Here is a 21904-nt window from a genome sequence, read left to right as displayed (position 1 = left end):
TACAGTAACATGAATGAGGCATAAGTTTCCCACCTAACTTGTTTGACTCTGAGTCAGGTCACTCCTCTCTCCTTGGACTTAATAAATGCAAGTAGTCATATCTGTATAAATTATTTCTTTATACAGCATCAGGGAGGAGAGTCCATTTCTGTGCTCAAAGGGGAATACCTAGAAGGCATAGAGGCCTCCCTAAAAATCTCCACCTTTATCCCATGGTTCTAATTGATGAACGGGTTTTAATCCATATTTATAAAACTTTACATGTGTATGATTTTTTCATCAGATAATTTCTTCAAGTCATCAAAGGTAACTATGGTTCCTGATTTTAGTTATCATACTGTTCCCTACTACAGAGCTTACACCATAATATCTGTTCCTACTCAATTAACCTGAATTACAGCATAAAGGGTTTAAACTCTGTAATACTATCTTGAGGCACTGGGTATATGAGAACATGAAGCATCCGTGAATCTACAGCTCTCTGTCATTACATGTCCAGAGGGTCAGGAGATCCCCTGGTCTTCAATAAATCATCTTTGAGTGCAAGAAAGAATTGGTATATTAATAATTGATGTTGTAAGTCAAAAGCCACAGAGTAAATATGACTTCCTTCAACTTGTTTTTGGAATCTATGGGAAGCAGTAAAAGTAGAAAATTAAAAACTTCCTGTATACAGTGGCCATCATACCTTCTGACAATTCTTTCCACAAGCACTAGTCATTTTCTATCCTTAAAATATTAAGTATCTTAACATTGAAAGAAGCTTTCAAAATCCAATTTCCTACCTAGAGCAGGAATTTGACCTTGCAAAATCCCTTGCTGAGAGAAAGTCTTCCTGCTTCCATCTGGGCCCCCTCAGTGATGAGGTCTTGATGTAGCATGTAAGGCAGCTTATTTCATTGTTTTAGAGGGAGTCCTAAGTGTACGGACCTTCCCTCTGTTGAGTTAAAATATGAACCCACATAATATGTATTCAGTTTCTTATTTAACAAAATATTTCTATGCCAGACTGGAAATACAAGTCAATTATGACTTGTATTGGAGATTACACATCTAACCAAGGAATGTTCTGGAAATCAGCCAGACTGAGTCGGTACCATCTCTCAGAGGACAGTCTCCACACTTGAGGCTGTGATCAGGTTTCCTCAAGGTGTGTCTCTCTTCTGGGCTCTACAGCTTCATGGGAAGTGTTTCACAGACCCCTCCATTACCCCAGTCAGCCTCTCCTAGGAGGGATTCTGTTTCCCAGTGGTCATCTGAACACTGTGGAGTCTAGAATGAAACACAAAACTCAAGTCTGGTGGGTCTGAAACAGAGATTGATTTGCGGAGCAGAGCCTCAGCCAAAAACTTCAAAACTTTCCCCAGATGATACTGATGCTCCATTAATTGTTGATCAGTGAAGGGAGTAGTAAAACCTGTGATGAATGCCAATGTCACTCTCCAAAGACTCAGCCAGTTGAAGCAGAACCCATGTTCTTGTCCATGTTCTCGCCCACGTTCTCACCCACAGGCACTGCTGTTTTGAGTGATGGTGATGAACCACCACTGCCAGGCTCTTACTACTGCTGCTGAGTGAAGCAGCCCAGCCTGGTGCAGGCTCCCCTCTCAGGTGCAGACTCACAATCATACCCCCTTCCCAGCCCTACTGTCTTCACTCACTCCAGAAATTGATAGTGAGAACACCCCCCAAAAAACTGCCTGAACTAAACATGTCAGAGTCTGTTTCCTGGGGGATCTAGCCTAAGACTGGGGCCCACAGGGGTACAGGCTTAAATATGCTCAATCTAATCAGGTTCTAGAGCTGAAATGTCTCTACAGAGTTGCCCCACCCTCCTGCAGGGAGACCAGGCCCAAATCCCCCACCTTGCGCAATCCGTGCATGGCAGCTGTCTCTGACTGTGAACAAGTCCCAATCACTGAGGGGACTGAGTATCGAAGCCCATGGGTGGTGTCCCTAAGCACCTATCACAGACCCTTAGTGACTATGTAAAGCAGAGCCCCATCCACCAACCCAGGAGATGTGCATAACTGAAAATAAACATTGCGTGTGTGCATGTGTGTTTATGAACACCGCGAGTTCATGGTGAAGTTTTTATTAGCAGCATGGCCTAGACACTACACTGCCCAATAAGTCTCCCACCCAACTTTGCTGGAGCTGAATACATGAAAATGAACGTGAAACACATTATGCCATAGGGGCCTTTCCCACCTTTCTTAATGTTCTCATTCCTCTGTTCCCTGTATGATAAAAGAGTTCTAAGAAGTGAGTCTATGTGCAGCATTATCTCCCCATTCCTTCGTGGCTCTCAAAGTGTGTTCCCTAGGCCAGCATCATCAGTATTATCTGGAAACCTGTCAGCAGGACAAATTCCCAGGCCCATCCCAGACCAATTAAATTAGGAACTCTGGGCACAGGGCCCAGCAATCTGTGTTTTAACATCCCTTCCAGGTAATTCTGATTCACGGTGAATTTGAGAAGCACACAGCTCTAACTCATTTTCTTAATTGCTTAAACAATGTTCCTGCCATCCCAGCCAAAGCTGCGGGATCATTTGATTATCTTTCTTGCTTCTAGTCTCCCACATTACTCTTTATATTCCTCTACCCCTTTTCATGTTATATTTTATGATGTATAGAAATGCATCTTTGCTAACATGTTCTTCTCCAGGGCAGGTGTTAGCTCATTGTTATTTTTGCATCCCAGTGCCTGACACAGTGCTGACACATCATGAATGCTCAACCAAGTTTTCATGAATAAATATGCAGCCCATGTTATTTGCCAGGGATTTTTTTTCTAGGCACATCAAAAAAAATGTTCTGTCTAACAACAAAAGACACACAACCTTAAAAAATAAATGCAGTAAAGTGAAGCAATGCTAGGGCAAAGTAGTATTATGAGTAGTGATATACTTTGTGTCTGGCACTCTCCACAGTGGTTTGCATGCGTCAGTGCACTTGGTCCTCCCAGTAGTACAGTAAGGTACAAGTCTAGGAAAGGAACACAGTTCATTCTGAGGAAAAATGGCTCTTTTATTTGGTAGTAACTTTAATATGATCTTTGGTTAAACAAAGCAAGATTTTAGCACAATGTGGAATAAGGAGGATAAAACAAAGGCAACTAAAGTGAAAGAAAATGTAAAAGCCTGGCCTCCTTGGAGATTGATGTTTTAATAACTGATTTTTTAAATTTCCCATTCATGAAATGTGAAGATAGAATAAACTCGTATATGGTAAATGTCTTCAAAATCAATAAAATCTTAACCCAAAGAATAATTCCCTAAGGGTGAAACCTTAGACCCTGGGAATAGTAAGGGAAGTGCTGGGGTAAGACAACCAGCCTGCTTTAGCTTTAAGGTTATCTTGCTGTCACTTCCCAGAAGTATGGAAAACTTTCTCTCATGTGGCACTTCTGTTAAGGTTGTTTCATAATCCAGAAGAATTGTTGTGGATAGGAATAAAGTAGTGGATATGAATACTATTAATACATGAAAGAATCCTTTGGCTTCCCTGTCTTCAACTTATTTCTCAACAGGTTCATGAACCGGTGTTTGAATTACTTACCCCATTTACATTCAGCAGTTCTCCCTGGCATGATCTGATCATGTCTGCAAGACTATATTATCAAGCAAGGAAAAAATCCATAATATTGGGCATCTGAAATGATTTTGTAATTAGTATGATGTGATTTTCTATAACATCCCATTACTTATAACCGTGAAAAAAAGATTGGAAATAAATTGAGCTCAAAGTGTGAAGTAGACCATTTTCAGCAGATGTGAAAGAAACCCTGCATTATCCATTAGGGTACATGTATCAGGATGCCTCTTGTTATCAGAAATATGAGGCTGGGAATCTCTGAATCCCAGAAATCCCAGGAAAACACAACAGGCAGTGTGGTAGATCATGCAGGTTGTAGTGAAGACCCCATCCTTCACCTCTGCCTCAACCCATACCCTCTGTTGTGTGAGTCTGTGACTCCTTCTGTGTCATAAAGTAGAATAAATTTCCTTGCCGTCTGACTTTGGGTTCGGCTAAGAGGCTTGTTTTGGTCAATGGAACAAAGCAATGGTGACAGTAGTGTTCAGTTCTGAGACTAGGCAGTAAGAGAGAGGCCTGGTCCAGTTCTGTTTGTTCTCTCGACCTCTGCCATCTCCACAGGACAGCATGCCCAGCCTGCAGCGACCGGGAAGAAGGTGGGAGACCCATAGGTCAGAGCCTGCGAGGCGAGCAAGCACCCACCTCCACAGACACAGTGCGGGAAGTAAACGCCCATGGTTGAATGCCATGGATGTTTGACGCTCTCACGCAGCATGACAGTGGCCGCAGTTGATTGAAACAGGTGTCCATCTGTTTTTGTTCCAAGATAACTTCAAATGCAAACCTGAATGTTAGCAAATAATAATAACTGAATTTCACCTTGAAATGGACCGAATGTAGGAAAACTAGAAACAAGGCAACCAGAAACAAAGGCTAAAGAATATAAATGGGCCCTGGCTGGTATGGCTCAGTGGATCGAGCGCTGGCCTGTGAACCAAAAGGTCACCAGTTTGACTCCCATTCAGGGCACCTGCCTGGGTTGTGGGCCAGGTCCCCACTTGGGGGTGTGCAAACGATCAATGTATCTCTTACACATCCATATTTCTCTCCCTCTCCTTCTCCCTCCCTTTACCTTCTCTAAAAAAAAATTAATAAATAAAATCTTTAAAAATAAAAAGAAAGAAAAAGAAATGACTCTTTGAATCAGCTTTCATTTCAAAGATAATGGAGAAGAATCCAGTTCTCTCAGTGAAACTCAGGTACTCCGGCCTGACACTTCTAATTAAAAAGACATTTAAAAAAGAGCAGAGAACTCTCCCGCTCCGCTCCAGGGCAGCTCAGGAAAGACTGCCGCTTCGCTGTCGCAGTGCATCACGGCCGTGCCCGGGCCCATCTGCCTCCCTCCTCCAGGAGAGACTGGGGAGGTCGGTGCCTGCAGTGAGAACCCGTCCTGTCGAGGCTTCATTTCCTCAGCGCTGAGAACATAAAAGCGATCTGGCGGAATAAATTAGTGGATGGTTCCAAAACACACACTTCTGATCATCGGCCATATTCCTGACAGAAATCATAACAGTCAAAATACTTCTCGCTACCAAGGATGGAAAGAAGCCCTATTTAAAAAGGCGCGATCCTGTTTTGTCCTCTAAAAAAAAAACACCTTCTGGGATAGATACTGGGGGAGGGGGCGTAACTTCCAGGACAGTGTTTCTAAAGCACTAATCTACATACAATCACCAAGAGATCGAGTTAACTAGTCGTCCTTCCGTCCTTCCATCCTTCTGTCCTTCCTTATTTGTGGGGGATGCGTTTCAAGATCCTCTGTGGATGCCTGAAACCTGGGATAGCACAGAACCCTATACATACTGTGGTTTTTCCCAATAAATAAATACCTATGATAAAGTTTAATTTATTAATTAGGCATAGGAAGAGATTCATAACAATCACTAATAATAAAATAGAGCAATGATAGCATTATACTGTAACAAAAGTTATGCAAATGTGACATTACTAAGTAAAATATGGGTTCTTTGAACAAAGCACTGTGATACCAGGACAGTCCACCTGATAACTGGGCCAGCTGCTCAGGGAGTAACGGTAGGAAATGTATACATTGTGGATATGCTGGACAAAGAAATGATTCTTGTCCTGGGCAGGACGGGGCACGAGGGTTGGAGATTTTATCGTATTACTCAGAATGGTTCACAATTTGAAACTTGTGAATTGTTTATTTCTGGAATTTTCCATTGACCATTTTCAGACCGCAGTTGACCACAGGTAACTGAAATGGTGGAAAGTGAAATCTCAGACAAAAGGGGCAGGGGGCGGAGGGTCTGCTGCGCGTTCTGCTGCAGTAGGGAGGAAGGGAGTTCCCAGGTTGTGAATTTCTGCATAGCTCCTGTGTATGGCTGGCCCCGCTGGTCCAGATACCTCTAGGGAATTATTCTTTATCTGCAAGGAATCTCTATAAAATGAAGTTACCCTGAACTAGAACTGATTTTCACTACTAGGAGAGAGTATTGAGTAGTGGAAGGAAGAGTTCAGAGTCAACCTAATTGGGTAAGCAGAAGGATTTAAATCATGCCCATTGACCAATGGGCGGTATATATTTAGACATAAATATATATATCTTTCCTGATATATATATCATTCAGCCTCCATTTCTTTGCCAGTATAATGGGAATAACCATTGTGGAAAAAGAGATAACCTATGGGAAACCTTGCTAAATCATTGTCAGTCAATAATATGAGTTCTCACTGACAATACAGTAAAATTTCAAATAACCATAATCTCACTTTTCCTAATCAACTGTTCTACATCATGTCTTTGGAAGGGAGCTTGTTCTTGTTCTGTTTCATGTTTGTTTATTTCGTGACAAAATGCTTTAATCATAAAGAGATATGGAGACAAGACTTTCTGTGGTGCCGGAGGTGTTTAAATGCTATTCGTTTGATAAATGTTTCACTGAAGGAAGCTGCTTTGTTAAAAACTGTGATGAGTGCTTTGAAGAACACAAGATTTCACACCCTGAAGGAAGCTAAATTCCAGAAAGGATAGGATCACATTTTGTTTGGATGGTGTTAGCTTCCTCCTGAATTTGTTTAAGACGCCCCAGGATTCCAAAGCTGAATATATTTTGTTAGTATTGTCCTTGTGTTTTAAAGAGGTATTTATTGGGTTTGCAGGATCCATTTTTCCCGTATAAAGGCATTACTGAAGCAGTCTTGATCAGCTACTCTGTTGTGCAGAAAAACTGAAGTAATCTGCATGCATTTCAAACTGGATTCTTCTATATTTAAGCAGTCCTAAATACAAGTCACTGGTAAAATGCCTTTTGATACCAATAGGACAAAATAAAGACAAATTATATCACTCAACACTTCCTAGTGAACTAATGGATTCTTGGAAGTAACTTCTTAGTTTTTGAACTGTTGGGAAATCATTTAACATCACTAAAGCTCCCAACTCTCACCTGTACAATAAAAATTAAGAACGTCTACTTTATATAATTTTGGGAGGAACATAATAATTGCTCAACAAAAAAGGTGACAGTTACTTGTTATTCCTTAATCACTTTTTCTTACCCTTTTCATTTAAGGTATCAGGTATCTTGAGCCAATAAAGGTTTAAAAAAAAAACTAGTTCAAAGGGGTTTGCCTTGCAATCTCCCTCGTAAAATACTAAGATGAATGTGAGGCTTTATTGTAACTAGAACTTTGATTAAATGTAATCATTACTCTCTAGCTTGTCAGCCCACTGTCTTTGTGGACCCACGACTTCCTCACAGATATCTTGTATCCCACGGAAGCCATAATATCCACTTTGTTGTTACAAAGCGTCTTCTCCCTCAGAATTGGAAAGCCCCCACCTCCGTTCTGTCCCCACCCCTAACCTGTGGGAGAAGCTGCCAGAACTGATGATAAGCTCCAGAGGTCCATAACTCATAACAAAGCCTGAAGCGATGGAAAATCACGTAGCTGAGGCTTCTCGGGAAACGGATGGCAGAGATGTGAAACCTAGACCCAGGGCTGGGGTATTATGTTCAGTCCCGAGTGCTGACCCTGGACTTCTCTCAGTTGGCGGAGTTTGTAATTCAATTGTGAACACTCAGATTATGTATCTACAGAATTGTAACTGGATTAAACCAAAAGAGAGCCAACTCATACATCACCTTTTAATATTAGTATGAAAAGGTCAAAGAGGATGTGAAAATTTGAGAATTTTGATGTTTTTGCAAGTGTTGCTTTTCTTAATGGACATGCTTTGACTTCTTAGTGTAACCGATTGCCTCCATTTCCTGACATCTATTATGTTCTACATACATATTTACCTTACTTTGAGTCTTAAATAACATTATGAAGTACGTACAGTTATATCATCCCAATTTACAGATGAAGAAACTGAGACCCAGAGTGGGTAAGTGTAATTTTGCCCGCATCAGAGAACTGTAAAGTGGTAGAGCTGGGACGTACACAGTCCCTCTGACTTCAGGGCCAGTACTGGCTTCAATGAACAAAATATGCCAATGAATTAAGAGGGGCCCCTGTTTTCCACTAGAAAATGAACTATAGTTTAGGATTGATGAAATAGGGGAAACAAAATAAATGACAAATTCCAGGCCAGTTCTAATTATCATGATAGTTTCTCTCTCCAGATCTTTTATGAAAATTGTGCATAAAATATTTGACTGATTTGAGTTCCCCATACTACCCATACACCCCTATCCAATGTATAGAGAAAATGATGAGCTCATAAGCAGTAGAATATCAGTATGGTTGAGATCAAGGAGGAGGGATGGACAGTAAATGAATGCATCAAAAAATTGTGGTACATTTACACAATGGAATACTATGCAGCAGAAAGAAAGAAGGAGCTCCTACCCTTTGCAGCAGCTTGGATGGAACTGGAGAGCACTATGCTAAGTGAAATAAGTCAGGTGGTGAGGGACAAATATCATATGATCTCACCTTTAACTGGTACCTAATCAACAGAAGAAAAAAGCAAGCAAAATATAACCAGAGACATTGAAATTAAGAACAATCTGACAGTAACCAGAGAGGAGATGGGAGGGGATAATGGGGGGAAGGGGGAAAGGGTTTTCAGGAATACCTATAAAGGACACATGGACAAAAAACAAGGGAGGGTGGAAGCAAGGGAGGGAGGTGGGAATGGCTGGGTTAGGGGGAGGGGAGTGGTGGGGGGTAAATTCAGACAACTATAATTGAACAACAATAAAATAATTTAGAAATAAAATAAAATAAAAAGGAGGCAGGATGGAGAGTGGAGATTTTGGAGAAGATTCGGAAAGCAGGCAATAACTGAGGAGTGGAAGACTCGAGTGGGTCTATATATTCATGGAAGAAATTTCTACATGAAGAAAAATTTGCTCTGTTAGCAACAAGCGGTAAATTCCTCCCTTAATGAGATCTGCTTTCCTGGGAAATAGTTCCTCAAGATCCCTTTAGGGCAGGATTATGAAGGGAATGTGTAGAGGTGGAAGGAATGTTTTAGTTGAGAGAAAAACAAGGACCTAGGGAAGGAGCTCAAAGACAAAAACTGCTGGATGGGGAGTGTACAGGATGAGACAGAGTGTACTTTCTGAGGTGACCACAGGCCACGATCCCAAGGCCTTTCCATAGAGACTGCCAAAAGTGTTGAAACAAACAAAGAGGTGGGATCCTTATCATGATCAATGACACCGGACAAGAGAACATTTGACTTCTTTTTAAAGATTGTATTTAGTTATCTTTAGAGAGAGGGGAAGGAAGGGAGAAAGAGAGGGAATGAAACAACCACATGAGAGACAAACATGGATCAGTTACCTCTCATATGCACCCCATCCAAGGATCTGCGACCCAGGCATGTGCCCTGACTGGGAATCAAACCAGCAACCTTTTGCTTTGTGGGAGGACACCCAACCAACTGAGCCACACTGGTCAGAGCAAGAACATCTGACTTTGAACCACATGTAGAATGTCAGTTAGCTATTCCGCAGCACCATAAAAGGACTCAGAATGTATCTGTGGTGGATGGAGTTAAATCTTTGATTCCTCTGAAATTGCCAGTGTTTAAACCTCTCATGTGGCCTATGTCTCAAGTAATACTATCTTGATTACATGGCTGTGCTTTCATCCTATAGCTTCTGTTCAGTGATAAAATAAATATGCTGTGGTAAGGGGCACTTTAGAATCATCTTTGTACACCCTTTGATGTCTAACAGATAAAGTGCTTGAAACATTTTTATATTAACATATAATTAATAAATTAATCTTTTAGCAAATTTAGAGTCTAGATTGCACTTCACACCTATGTGTCCTTGGACAATTTATGTTACCTCTCTGAATCTTAGTTTCTCCACGTGTGAACCTGAGCTCACAATATCCACTCCACAGGGCTGGTAGAAAGAGGAAAATGAATTTAATATTTGTTTGTATGTATGTATGTATGTATGTACGTATCTAACATGCATAAAACGTTTGGGACAGTACCCAAAATGTGAAAAGTGCACAAATTATAGGTGTTGCTGGTATGTTTAAATTATATACGTAACTACTTTTTACAGATATGCTGATTTTGATCTGAAGTTCAATTCCATAGATTGGCAATTGAGAGCTCTCATAATACTCCTCTAGTTCCCAAGATTGGTTTGCTGTTAGCTCTGTTTCCTCATTCCTGTATCCAAACTTCCCATCATTCGGAATTAATGAGTGTAAAATAGGGTCCCTTCACAACTTCTCTCTTCAACTACCTCTTCCTGTCTTCACACGCAGCATTTATGCATCTTTCAGAACATTCAATGTGAGGGTTGCAAGGAGGTGTCACCTTCTATATCATGTAGTACCCCTACCAGCATTTAGCCCCTCCCCCTCTCCTCCCTTTTCCTTTTTCCCTGTACCCTCCCTCTGAGAAGTGGCGAGAAAATCTGTTCCCTTAAGTAGTACAGAGCACTAAAGCTCTTATTTAGGCCCACCAAGCCTAGTCTTCCATTCTAAGTGTATTTCCTTAAAAACATAGCTGTGCTCCCCTATGGAATTGTAGTGAATAAAACATTGCCCATTCTTATACTTTATTACTAACATAATAAGGAACTCCCTGATGGTGAGTTTCACTAAGCCTATAATAAGCTTACCAGGGCAGCTCCTGAGATTTTTTCCTTCTCTAGGGTTCTTCACAAGTACATGCAGACTTATGTGTATGTGCAGAAGGGAGCTTGAGATGCTCTATTTTCCAGCTGGTCTGATAGTATAAAATCTTGCATTTATACTAGGGGTCTTATATTAATGATCTCAGATAGAAGAAGCTGGTTTCACCAAAGCTCTGAAAGTTTCAGATACCTATTTACCAGCAAAGACAAGAAACTGAGTCACCTGACTCTTACTCCTGTGTTCCTCCCACTATATATTACATTACACCCAATGCCCTAGCTCAACCAAATAAACCTCTGTAGACCTCTGATTACAGACCAGGAAGTGCCCTCCTTCCTGATCAAGGTTGACCTCAAAATTCTAAGTCATTTATTTCTATTTTAGTTCTTAAAAAAAAAAGAGAGAGAGAGAAAGAGACATGCTTTTCTTTTGAAATGATGCAGAGTTTGGAAACATCCCCAAGAAAGTCTTTCTTTTTTTCAAAAATAAATCTCAGGGTCTGGTTTTGTTTGTTTGTTTGCTTGTTCTTGGTGAGGTTGCTCTTCAAAAGGACCCGATGCACTTGGGTTGTGCAGCCATCTGCCACTACATGCTCACGTACTGTGGTTAAAAAAATCTGGCCACCCTGCCTTTGATACAGAAGAACCACATGGGGTTGAGTCATATGCTGTGGAGAGAACACAGCTAATTATGGCATGTGCTGGGCCCAGAGAAGATGTTAGCTGCCACATAATTACAACTGCAATCCAAGGGGACAGAGTCATGGAAATCCAGTTAATATAAAGAAGTCAACATGAAAATTCTAAGCCACAGACTACTGAAATGTAGTCCCATTCTTGAACTTTTATTCCCATAAATTTCCAAATTTAAGATCTGGTTTTTCATCAGGGGTGTCCATGATCTTGAACTACTCTTTGGCATTTGAAAAAATGGTGTTTAAACAATGCTGGATTGTGATGATCTGAATGAAGATGAAAGGATGGCTCTAGCTTGAGACATAAGACCTTGGTTCTAGCCTCGTGTCTCCAATTAAAAAGGCAAGGGACCTCGTACAAGTCACTCAGTTTGAGGAGGAGAGGGAGGTAGGAGGAAGGTTAGTAGAGAATGTATCTAAAGTTTCCCCTTCTGACAAAGAGGAATAGTTCATTTCAAAAAAGTTATTGATCATCAAGTTCACGTCCAGCAAGTATTTGTTAGTCAGAGTCTAAAAGCCAATTTTCCAAGGTTATTGTACTTTCTCTGGATGTCCTGTGATTTAGAAAGCTCATGAGAGTAATAACACCTTACTCTTTGGGCATCTTCTTTATTTAAAGAAAAAATTTCAACTGATCAAGTAAAGTAACATCTCAAACTCAGTGGATTAAGAAGTTGAATGGTGGCAAAGCAGAAATAAAACTTTCACTGGCAAAATCTCATGGCCACTCTCAATGACAGCTCAACTACGTTTCTGCAATATTCTCTTTGTAGGACATGAGGCTACAGGCTGAAAACCAACCAGAAAGTACAGGAACCTAAAAGAACCTTGTTAGCGTAGTCAGTGCATCTTACAGGCATATGTGTGGACATGTGTTTATGTGTAAGTATGTAGCTCTGTCCCTCAGGGGTGGCCTGGTGTGGCATGGTTATGGTTCTTAAACTGGTATTTGAGTCATAATCTTCTAAGAGACGCATGTCATACCATAAAGTTTTCATTCAGTGGACATGGGCAATAGCCTTGATTTTGCTTTTTAAATAATAGCTTTATTGTGATATAACTTACATATTATATAATTCAGTCTTTTAGAGCACACAATTCAGTGATTTTTAGTATATGCAACCATCACCGCTATCAAACTTCAGAATATTTTCATCACCCCCCAGAAAAGAAATTCTGCTGGGGGAGAATTTCCTCCATGCCCAATTCCTTCTTCCCCAGCTCCTGGCAAACATGTTCTCATATCTCAATGGACACCTGTTGGGAACTACCTTGCCTGGTATCAGAAGCTGTAACCCCCACCAAGGCTAAGGCTGAGGGAGTGGCCTTGGACCATAAGCCACCAAGGAGACAAAAGCTTATCTCCCTGGCAGGAGCGCTGCTTCTGCTTCATTCATAACTGAACCCCGATGCTTGGTCAGTTAGCCAATGATGGGTAAGATTCCCCAAGGGGGGAACGATCTAAGACAGGCATGATCATGTGGGAGGCCCCCAAGAAAGGACTTTGGGGGCTACAGCAAAAGGGGGTGATGGACCCTCGCTTCTCGGCTTTGATATAGCCTGAGCCCTCATCAGCTGGGAGAAAATCTCCTTATCCCTTGGCTGCCTTAGTTCCCTTGCTCCACCTAAGCCTGAAACAATGACAGGGTGGTGCAGCTCTGTGCTGAAAAGGGCAGGTTCCCCGGGTGATCAGGCCTAAGAAAGAATATGTAAACTCCTGTGAAACCTGCTTTGTTTAGAATGCTCTCAGCTGAATGATAAGGGTCCAAGAAGAAGTAAATTTGTTCTTTAAAGTTTTACAGCTCTTTGACCCTGACTCAAAATAGACCCTCAGACTTCCTTGTTATCTATTGTTTGATCCTTACTTCCTAGCAATGAGTAATGAGCTTTTACCTGAATTCTTACTCAAACGAAACCAATAAAAAGCCTCTACAGAGGGGGAACGAGGTGCTCTCCCCACGTGAGGAGTGGACCTTCTGTTCCTATTCTCCCACAGGACCTTGTTGTCTCTGTGTATGTTTTTAGCATGTTTCGACGAGCATCCACAGCCGAGATGGATACTGCTGGCCAGTATCATCTACAGACACCTATAAAGAACATGGTCTTTTGTCAAATCTGCTGGTTACTTAATTCTTGAGGCTCCAGAAAAACAGCATACAACTGGGGTCTAGCAGAGTTTCCATTTACATGGGTTAGGAGATATGTGTCAGGTTCAGGAAAATGCAGGATAGACCAGATAAACAGTAGAATTATGACACCACCAGGGCTTTCACAGTCTTTTTTTTTTTTTCATAAACCAATTCCTGGAAGTTTTCAGGGAGTTCCCTAACAGAGGAATTCTTTGAAACATCTATGTGCTATCCAACTAGTAGAAAACCCAACAGGAATATAATGTCCAAGAGTTCTTGAAAAAACACCCTGAGCTGACTTTTTAATGTTGGACCAAGAATCTGCCTGGACCTGCTGGAGACACGTGGGAGACACTAAAGCATGAATGAGAAGGTCAAGGTTCCACCACTCTCCAGAGCTGCTGCCGGGGACCAGGCTTCTTGAGGGCTGTCACCACTGCTGTCGGTTGGAAGCCACAGCAGTAGCCAGCCTTATAGTGAGATCCCATTGATAGGAACTACTCCTGGAAATGGCAAAAGGTTTTCAGGCTGGTGGCACAAATGTTATTGTCCAACAGGAGTCAACTGCTCACCTTTGCAGAGAAGCCAGAGACAGTTCATGTATCAGTCAGGATGGAACTCAACTGCATGTGCCAAAAACCCAGTTGTGGCATATGAACCAAATAGCATTTATTTTTCTCTTATGTAATGAGGCCTAAAGGAGGGTAGTGCAGGGCTGAAGGAGCTGCTCATGGAAATCCCCAAATACCAATACTCTTTCCTGCTTTCTGAGCTGTACCTAGGTGTTACCCTTTGTGTTTCCCTCATCTTTCTGCCTACAACTCAGATGAAGGTAGAGCAACCATTGTACAACCATGAGTGTGATGGTGCTACAGTCTGAGACAACAGGTTTAAAAACAAACAAAAAAGCCCCAAAACAGATAGCCCTTCCAAAAGCTCTATCCAGTAGACTTCCACTTATATTTCACTGGCCAATAACAGGTCCTATGTCTAGGCTAGGCTCTGCTTCAGGGAATGCTATAGCAGAAAATTGAGAGTGTTGCTCCTCTAATAAAAACCAGCAGAGAATGAATATGCAGGAAACTAGCACTGACTGCCATCATGAATCTTCTTATACAGACAGCCGCCTCCCCAGCTACCTGTAAGCACAACTCTTGATCCAAAATTCATGGGGTTTTTTAAGGTGCAAGAAATGACTGACTAGGGCTAATTCCAATTCAAAGCTTCTAGTTTTTTTCTATGTTACCCTAGAAGGCTGCAACTCAGAAGATAGGAGAAAGTATGGAGGTTTGATACTGTAAGTTTTTAAAATGAGAATCCTGCCTTAGAAATGTATGAAGCCACAGTCAGTATAATGTTTTGCATATAGAATTCTCCATTTCCTCCAAAGTGTGAATGGGATGGGTTTGCAAAGTAAAGTTATTTTACTTCCAAATCCTGGCAACCGAATCTAAAATACACAGCACCTTCCAAGCAACCACTCAGAGCTAGTATCAGATTGCCTATGAGAAGGCCAGTATGAACATGAAGATCAAACCAAGTACCTTCCTCAAAATATCTAAAGAGTGACAGAAAACAGAGAAGAATACTGAAGAACTTTCCGAAGAACTTTCCAAAGAACTGAGTTGCTGTCACCCACAGGCAGTGGGATGCAAAGGGACATCAGGCCTACGAACAGGAAGAGAGGATTCTGTACCTTGTTCTTTGGCCCCAGGCAAAGAAAGTAACACTCGTGTTAGAAGCTTATGCATATCCCCCAAAAGTCAGATATTGAAGTCCTACCTTCATATCTCAGAATGTGACCTTATTTAGAAGTAGGGTTATGGCAGATATAATTAGTTAAAATGAGGCCATACTGGAGTAGGGTGGGGCCCTAGTCCAATATGACTCGTGTCCTCATAAAAAGGGGAGATTTGGACACAGGCACAGAAAAGTGGCATGTGAAGATGAAGGCAGAGATCAGGGTGATGCTTCTGCAAGCCAAGAAACCCTGAAGATGGTTAGCAAACCACAAAAAGCTAGGCGAGACGTATGGACTGTCTTTCGCAGTTCTCAGAAACAAACCAACAACTTGATCTTGAAGTTTTACGCTCCAGAACTGTGGGAGAAAATGTATTTTCGTTGTTTAAGCCAAACTTGTGGTACTTGATCACCACAGCCCTAGCAAATTAATAGGTTCCCTAAAGGAAGACGGTGCTGGTCAGCTTCAGCTCATTTCACCCAGGAAACAGATCTAAAGACCATCCAGGGGTATCCGACCTTTTGGCTTCTCTGCTCCACGCTGGAAGCAGAGTTGTCTTGGGCCACACCTTGAATACACTGAGACACGTAAGCGCACACACAAAAAACCTCATAATGTTTTAAGTAAATTCACGATTTTGTGTTGGGCCACATTCGCAGCCATCCTGGGCTGCATGCGGTCTGCGGGCTGCGAGCTGCGAGCTGGAAGCCCCTGGTAGTGGTTTTCCAGGGTGTCTTTACTACGCACTTTACCCATTCTGGTGGTTTGGAAGCCCTACTACGTTCATCTATAAGCAAAACATGAGAAAGTTGTGGTCTTGAATTCTGAAAAGACTCTCTAGTTTCTGCTCATTAATAGCCATATGGAAATTGTTTTGGAAGAGGTTATTGGGGGAAGCCACGGCTGCCATCAGAGATTAAAGTTTGCTTTCCTGCTATGCTGATTAACTGACTAAAGGGGCTTTGGTAAGTAACCTAATCTCCCTACAACTCAGTTTTGCTTATCTGTGATATGGAAAAAAATATCTAGCCCAAAGAAATGATCTGAGGGTCAAATAAAGCAACTTATGTAGTTTGTTCTAAGGCTGGCATTTAGTAACAGTTTATGGAATTGTGACAATACTGATACTTCTGAATTGTGTCTTCAGAGAGTGTTTCAATAGAAGAAAACACACGATTTCTGAGGCATAGTCAACTCTCTATAATTTATGATAACAAGAAAAAATTTTTGTAGGAAATAAGATCATTAATAAATAATCTAAAAATTGCATTTTCCAACATCAAAATCTTTATTGTTTTTATTATAAAACTTGTATATGCTTACATAAATATTTAAATTATATAAATATTTATAAGGTGGAATTATAATTTTATACTTCCCAACACTAATATTCAGCGGTTATTTTTCATGTTTCTTTAGGTACATCAATATATGTGTTTAATAAACAAGTTATTTTAAATGAAATGGATCATATTATATATGCTGTTCTGCAGATTAATTTAGCTCTATTCAATAATAGATCTTAAACCTTTCCTACCACTACATATTATAAATAATTTCTCATTGTATTAAGGTGTTGTATAATATAATGCTATATTGACATACAAAAAAACCCTTTACCCAGCTGTTTAAACATTTACATTGCTTGCAATTTGGAAGAATCGCAAAGGCAAATCACAGTAAGTAAAAACTACACTTTGGAGAATGGTACTTATTTTCTCCAACCTTTTGAAAACAAATTAAGGCATTGTTGGAAGGAAGGAAAGAAAAAGCAAAAAGGGCATTAATTTATCTAATAATTTGGCGTGTATAATGTCAAACAGCATCTTGGTAAGGTTTTCTGCGGAATTTTATCTCTAATTTTCCAGGATGAGAGCGAACCACGTTTGGCGGCACTCTGAGGGCTGTGCTCGCACAGCCTTCCTAAAAGCTGTCCAATCCAATAAAATTGGGCTTCATTGAAAATACGGTGAATCTAATCTCAGGAATCTCATCCAAGGTTTCAAATTCTGTATCAAAAAATATGTGGCAAATCAAAATATAAAGCTACAGCTATGAAAACATTTTGGTGATTGCATTAGGAATAGACAAATAAATTGGAATGGAATACGAGAGTCTCAAAATAAACCCACGTAAGAGTTTACTGTGTGATAAAGGTGGCACTTCCTCGTGGAGGGACAATTATGTGCCACTCAAAATGCAGGTGGAAACGCTAGGTGCCAACCAAAAAATAAGCTATTTGTTTCCTTTTATACACAAACAAAAGACTCAAATGTATAAAGAAAGCTTTAAAATTAGTAGAAAGAAACAGATGCTAATAAGACTATTAATAAATTATTATTTGAATCACGAACATAAAGCACTAGAAAAAACTATAGGATATACATGTATTTCCTATACCGAGGAGAAAGTCTTTCTAAGAAACACACAAAACTCCAAGGGTATAAATACAATGATCGGTAGGTTTTATTACCTAAATTGTTCAGTTTGGATACTTTGAAAGACATCACTAAGATCATTGTAAAACAAGGAACAGAGGAAATATTTATTTTAAAAAGTCAATACTCAATATTAAAAGCTATTGCAAATTTTTAAGAACAATGTAATAAACCACTAGAAAAATGCACAAAGGATTTGAACAGATAGTTCAAAAAAGGAAGAGATCAAATCACCAATAAACATTAAAAGTGAATATTCAAACCTGTAGCAACTGAGGAATTTGGAATAATTAAAACAACACCAAGATGCCATTTTTTTACTCATCAGATATATATAAGTTCAAAAGATAATATCTGCTGTTGGTAAAATTGCAAGTGTGGGAAAATGGACACATTCATGCCCTCTATGTCGGAGAGCAAACAGAGCCTAATTGCACTGTAATTTCAAAGTGTTCATCAAATTCAAGTGCACTTATACTTTGGCCCAACAGTCTCACCTTTCCGTTTCTCTCCCATAGGACTACTCACTAATGCTTAGGCTTCAGAACGTCAAACCCTGTACTTGTCACATTTTGATGAGGAAAAAATTTTTTTGCCCGGAACAAATTAACAATGAGTACTGACTGAAGTACCACTGTACTTTTGCAAGGGTGTGACAGCAGCATTTCTTCATGGTCGTCAGTGTAAAGACATACCGACTACCTAGGAGACATAAAATGGTTGGCAGGATGGCGTGAGCGTTCAGGAGGACAAAAATACCCAGGAGAAACCTGACTCGAGTGGGCACTCTACCAGTCAGCTCACTAAAAAGGCTGAAGGAGGTGTACGAAGAGGAAGCATATTTTTTCAGACACTTCGTCATCTCAAAGAAAGAGCCAAACCCTGTGTGCTGAACATTCATAGTCATATGCTTCTATTTTGTGCCTTTATTTGTGTTTCTTTTCCACAGAAAATTAAGACAATACTTTAGAAAACTTAAACAAATAAGCTTTTACGTCAACGCCTTGCAGTACCCATGTTGAAAGCCAAAATGAATACTCACTATCTTCGGCTGAAAACACCATCTCCCGGGGCAGAATACAAAAGTCACGCATTTGCGAAAGTTTGAGGGTAAAGCTGTCATTGAGGAGCCCTTGCTCTTTTGGCCAGGGACCAAACGACATCCTCCCCAATGAATGACTCTAATGTTCTCTTCTGTTTGGTAAAGTTCTGAAAGGTCTGGCAGATGCAACTTCCACAGCCACGTTTGCCTCCCTAATCATATTGTCCAATCTGTGTTTGGAAAGCTAGTTCCATTGTATTATAGTTTCCCACGGACAAAACAAAAATCTTGGTTAAACTTATTCATTGAACAAAACAAAAAAAAAAAACCTGACTAATGTTTGCCTAGGCAATTGATACCAGTGTCAGATTTAAACATTAAAATGATGTTAGTGATGCCAGTCTGTCCGAGAAGAGAGCAAGAGATCTTAGGCTCAGAAAGACCACCACGTCCCTTCTTCAAAATGAATGCATTGGTAGGGTACGAAATGCAGTATCTTGGATCAGTGGGGCGATGCCTTTCCCAGGCCTTCTAACTACACACCTGCTCTCCACCACCACTGACACCAGAGTCTGTCTCACTTGACTTACCTTTTCTCCCAAAAGTGGGGGAGCACTATTATCCCAGGATGGTACAATTAGCTTCCCCTTCTAGCAGTTAGCACTCCCATGGGCCCTTCCGGATGCCCAGCACGGTGTGCTCTTGGAGTCACTTGCAAAGGGGAACACCACTTATCTGTGTTATGAACACTGGATATCCAGGAAGGTAGTAATTAGGGATTGCAATGTTAAGTTGGACTATAGAAGGAAATCCCAGCTCTGCTACTAATGTGCATGTCCTTGAGCACAGACTCAACTTCCCTCAGTGCCAATGTCTTTACCTGTAAAATGGGAATAATAAAAGTACTTATAGGGTTGCCAAGATTATTAAATAGACTAGTGATGTCTGGTATATAAAAAGTACCAAAACATAACAGTTCTCATTCCTAGCACTCTCATTGTCTACCTGTACACCCCTGCTGTGGCCAGACTTACTCAGCAAAACAGGTCACACAAATTCCCCCAAGGCCAAGGTTTCCACATGGAAGGCAGTTCCATCTACAGGGAGGTGAACCAAAGTTCCATCTGGAGTCCCCGTCATGCTGGCCCGGCCATTGTCTGTTTCATTTTCTCAGGGCCCAGATAAAAAGGACACAAGTTCCAGAGTTCACCATTGGGTACACACCGTCCTCTAAAACCAGGCCCTCTGCAGTTTTAATTGTGTGGACTAATGTCGTTGGTAGGTTGTGAGCTTGAAGGAGGAAACGAAGTTTCCTTCTTCTTTGTATTTCTGTGGGTGATTTGCCTTGTACTCTCTGGAGAAGAATTAAGGCTAAATAAAGAAAGAATGAAGGACAGTAATATTTGTAAGCAAAACAATCGGACCAGCCCAGGGTAAAAGGGAATTTGCCTCGCTATTTCCCAACTCCCTTGTTTCCAACCACAAAAGATATCAGCCCTCCCCCCACCACTGCCCTTGGTTGTCAATGCTTTCCAGAAGGTCTTAGCTTGTCTCCACCCATGCTTTGCTCCTTCCTCCCGTGTCTCTGTAGCTGTATCGGAGCTGCCCCCCTGCTCTCTCTCTGCCCTGTGGCAATCTGGTGTGAATGCCTTAGTCAGGTGAGCAGCCCCTAAACAGCTAAACAAAGTACTAATAAATCGAGGTCACAGGAAATCAAAAAACCTAATCCAAGGAGATCTTGTGCACAAAAAAACTAATGTGGACCCTCAGGCAGGTGAGAGGAAGACACCTTTTGGATCACCTTCTCTCCTTGGGATCCTAATGGCTTCTCGAAATGGCTCTGAGAAATGCTTTTGCATATGGAGGACCTGAATAAGTCTGGCCAGGTGGCTGCTGCTAATTCTATCTATACTAATTCTATCTTCTCTCTTCGGTTTTTCCAGAGCCACCCTGGAAAGTTCATGCAGAAGGCACTGTTTGAAGAACAGTTGCAGAGAAACTAGAGATAGCAGAAGGGTTATCTAGTTCCTCCTCAGAGGCCAGCAGCAGCATTGTTCCAAATACCATCAAGTGTTTGATTTCTTTGGATGACCACACGTAACCCCTGGGGCCAGCAAATGAGTAAATACGACCAAAGGCCGGTACTTTCCCTCTCCATTGACACTTCCAGCTACATGGATTATAGTAGTTCTGTGAGAAAGTGAGGGAAAAACCCAGCGATAACTGGTCAAGAAATGTTCAAGTATGACTGAGGAAGCATCTGGGGGGAAAGGCAGAAAGCCTAACAAGTCGATGGCTTTTCAGATGCACCACCTACAATGCATCCTATCACCTAAGAGTTCCCTGGATTGGAGCAGGTATGACACTGTAACGATCACTGTGTTCGATTAGAGTATACACTCACTGAGGACAAAGTCTCCCGTGGCGTGGCGGGAACGGTGGCTTCGGTGAGCTGGAGTGCCTGGGTTTGAATGCGTCTGCCACGTACCCGTCTGTGAACTGTGTCTCGTTATCCCATGTTTCTGGGCTTCATTTTCATTTCTTTTGCAAAAAGAAGGCAGTAATACTGTCTACCTCATAAGTTACTGTTGATGTTGCGGCATTAAATCATCCATCCAAAACTCTGTGCTCCACCCGGAGGCATACTAGCATGCAATTTGTATCAACTGCTCTTGCTGACCACGGCTGTTCTTCAAGTACAAAGCTCAGAGCACAGAAAATTCTCAAGTTCAATATAATTTAATAAATAACCCCCCATGGAGCTGTTACCTCGGAGAATAAATTAGTCCGGACGATTGTACCATTGTACTATCTTACCTCTACTTACTTTATTAAACAAGTTTATATTTTATTTGTTCAGTAACATTATATTAAACTTTGTGGCAACTGTATAGGAAAAATAAGAACTTAAAATGTCAAGGGAGTTATTTACTTATTCAACAAACCCTTTAAAACAGATACAGCTTTCCAGACACTGAAAACACAAGGAAATGAGAAAAAAATAAAATTTCTATATCATTTTTACTGTTAATAACATCTTATATTTGTGACTCAACGCAAAACAGACATTGCGTTCAGCTCCTTGCCTATATTTGCTCAGTTCATGCTGACGAAACCCAGTAAGGTGATTATGATGTCAATTTTAGGAGGAGAAAACAGAGACTTAAAAAGACTCAGT

The sequence above is a fragment of the Phyllostomus hastatus genome, unplaced genomic scaffold (assembly GCF_019186645.2).
Source record: "Phyllostomus hastatus isolate PE091 unplaced genomic scaffold, TTU_PhHast_1.1 phas_scaffold_21, whole genome shotgun sequence".
Classification (NCBI taxonomy): domain Eukaryota; kingdom Metazoa; phylum Chordata; class Mammalia; order Chiroptera; family Phyllostomidae; genus Phyllostomus; species Phyllostomus hastatus.
This window is presented reverse-complemented; position numbering follows the sequence as displayed.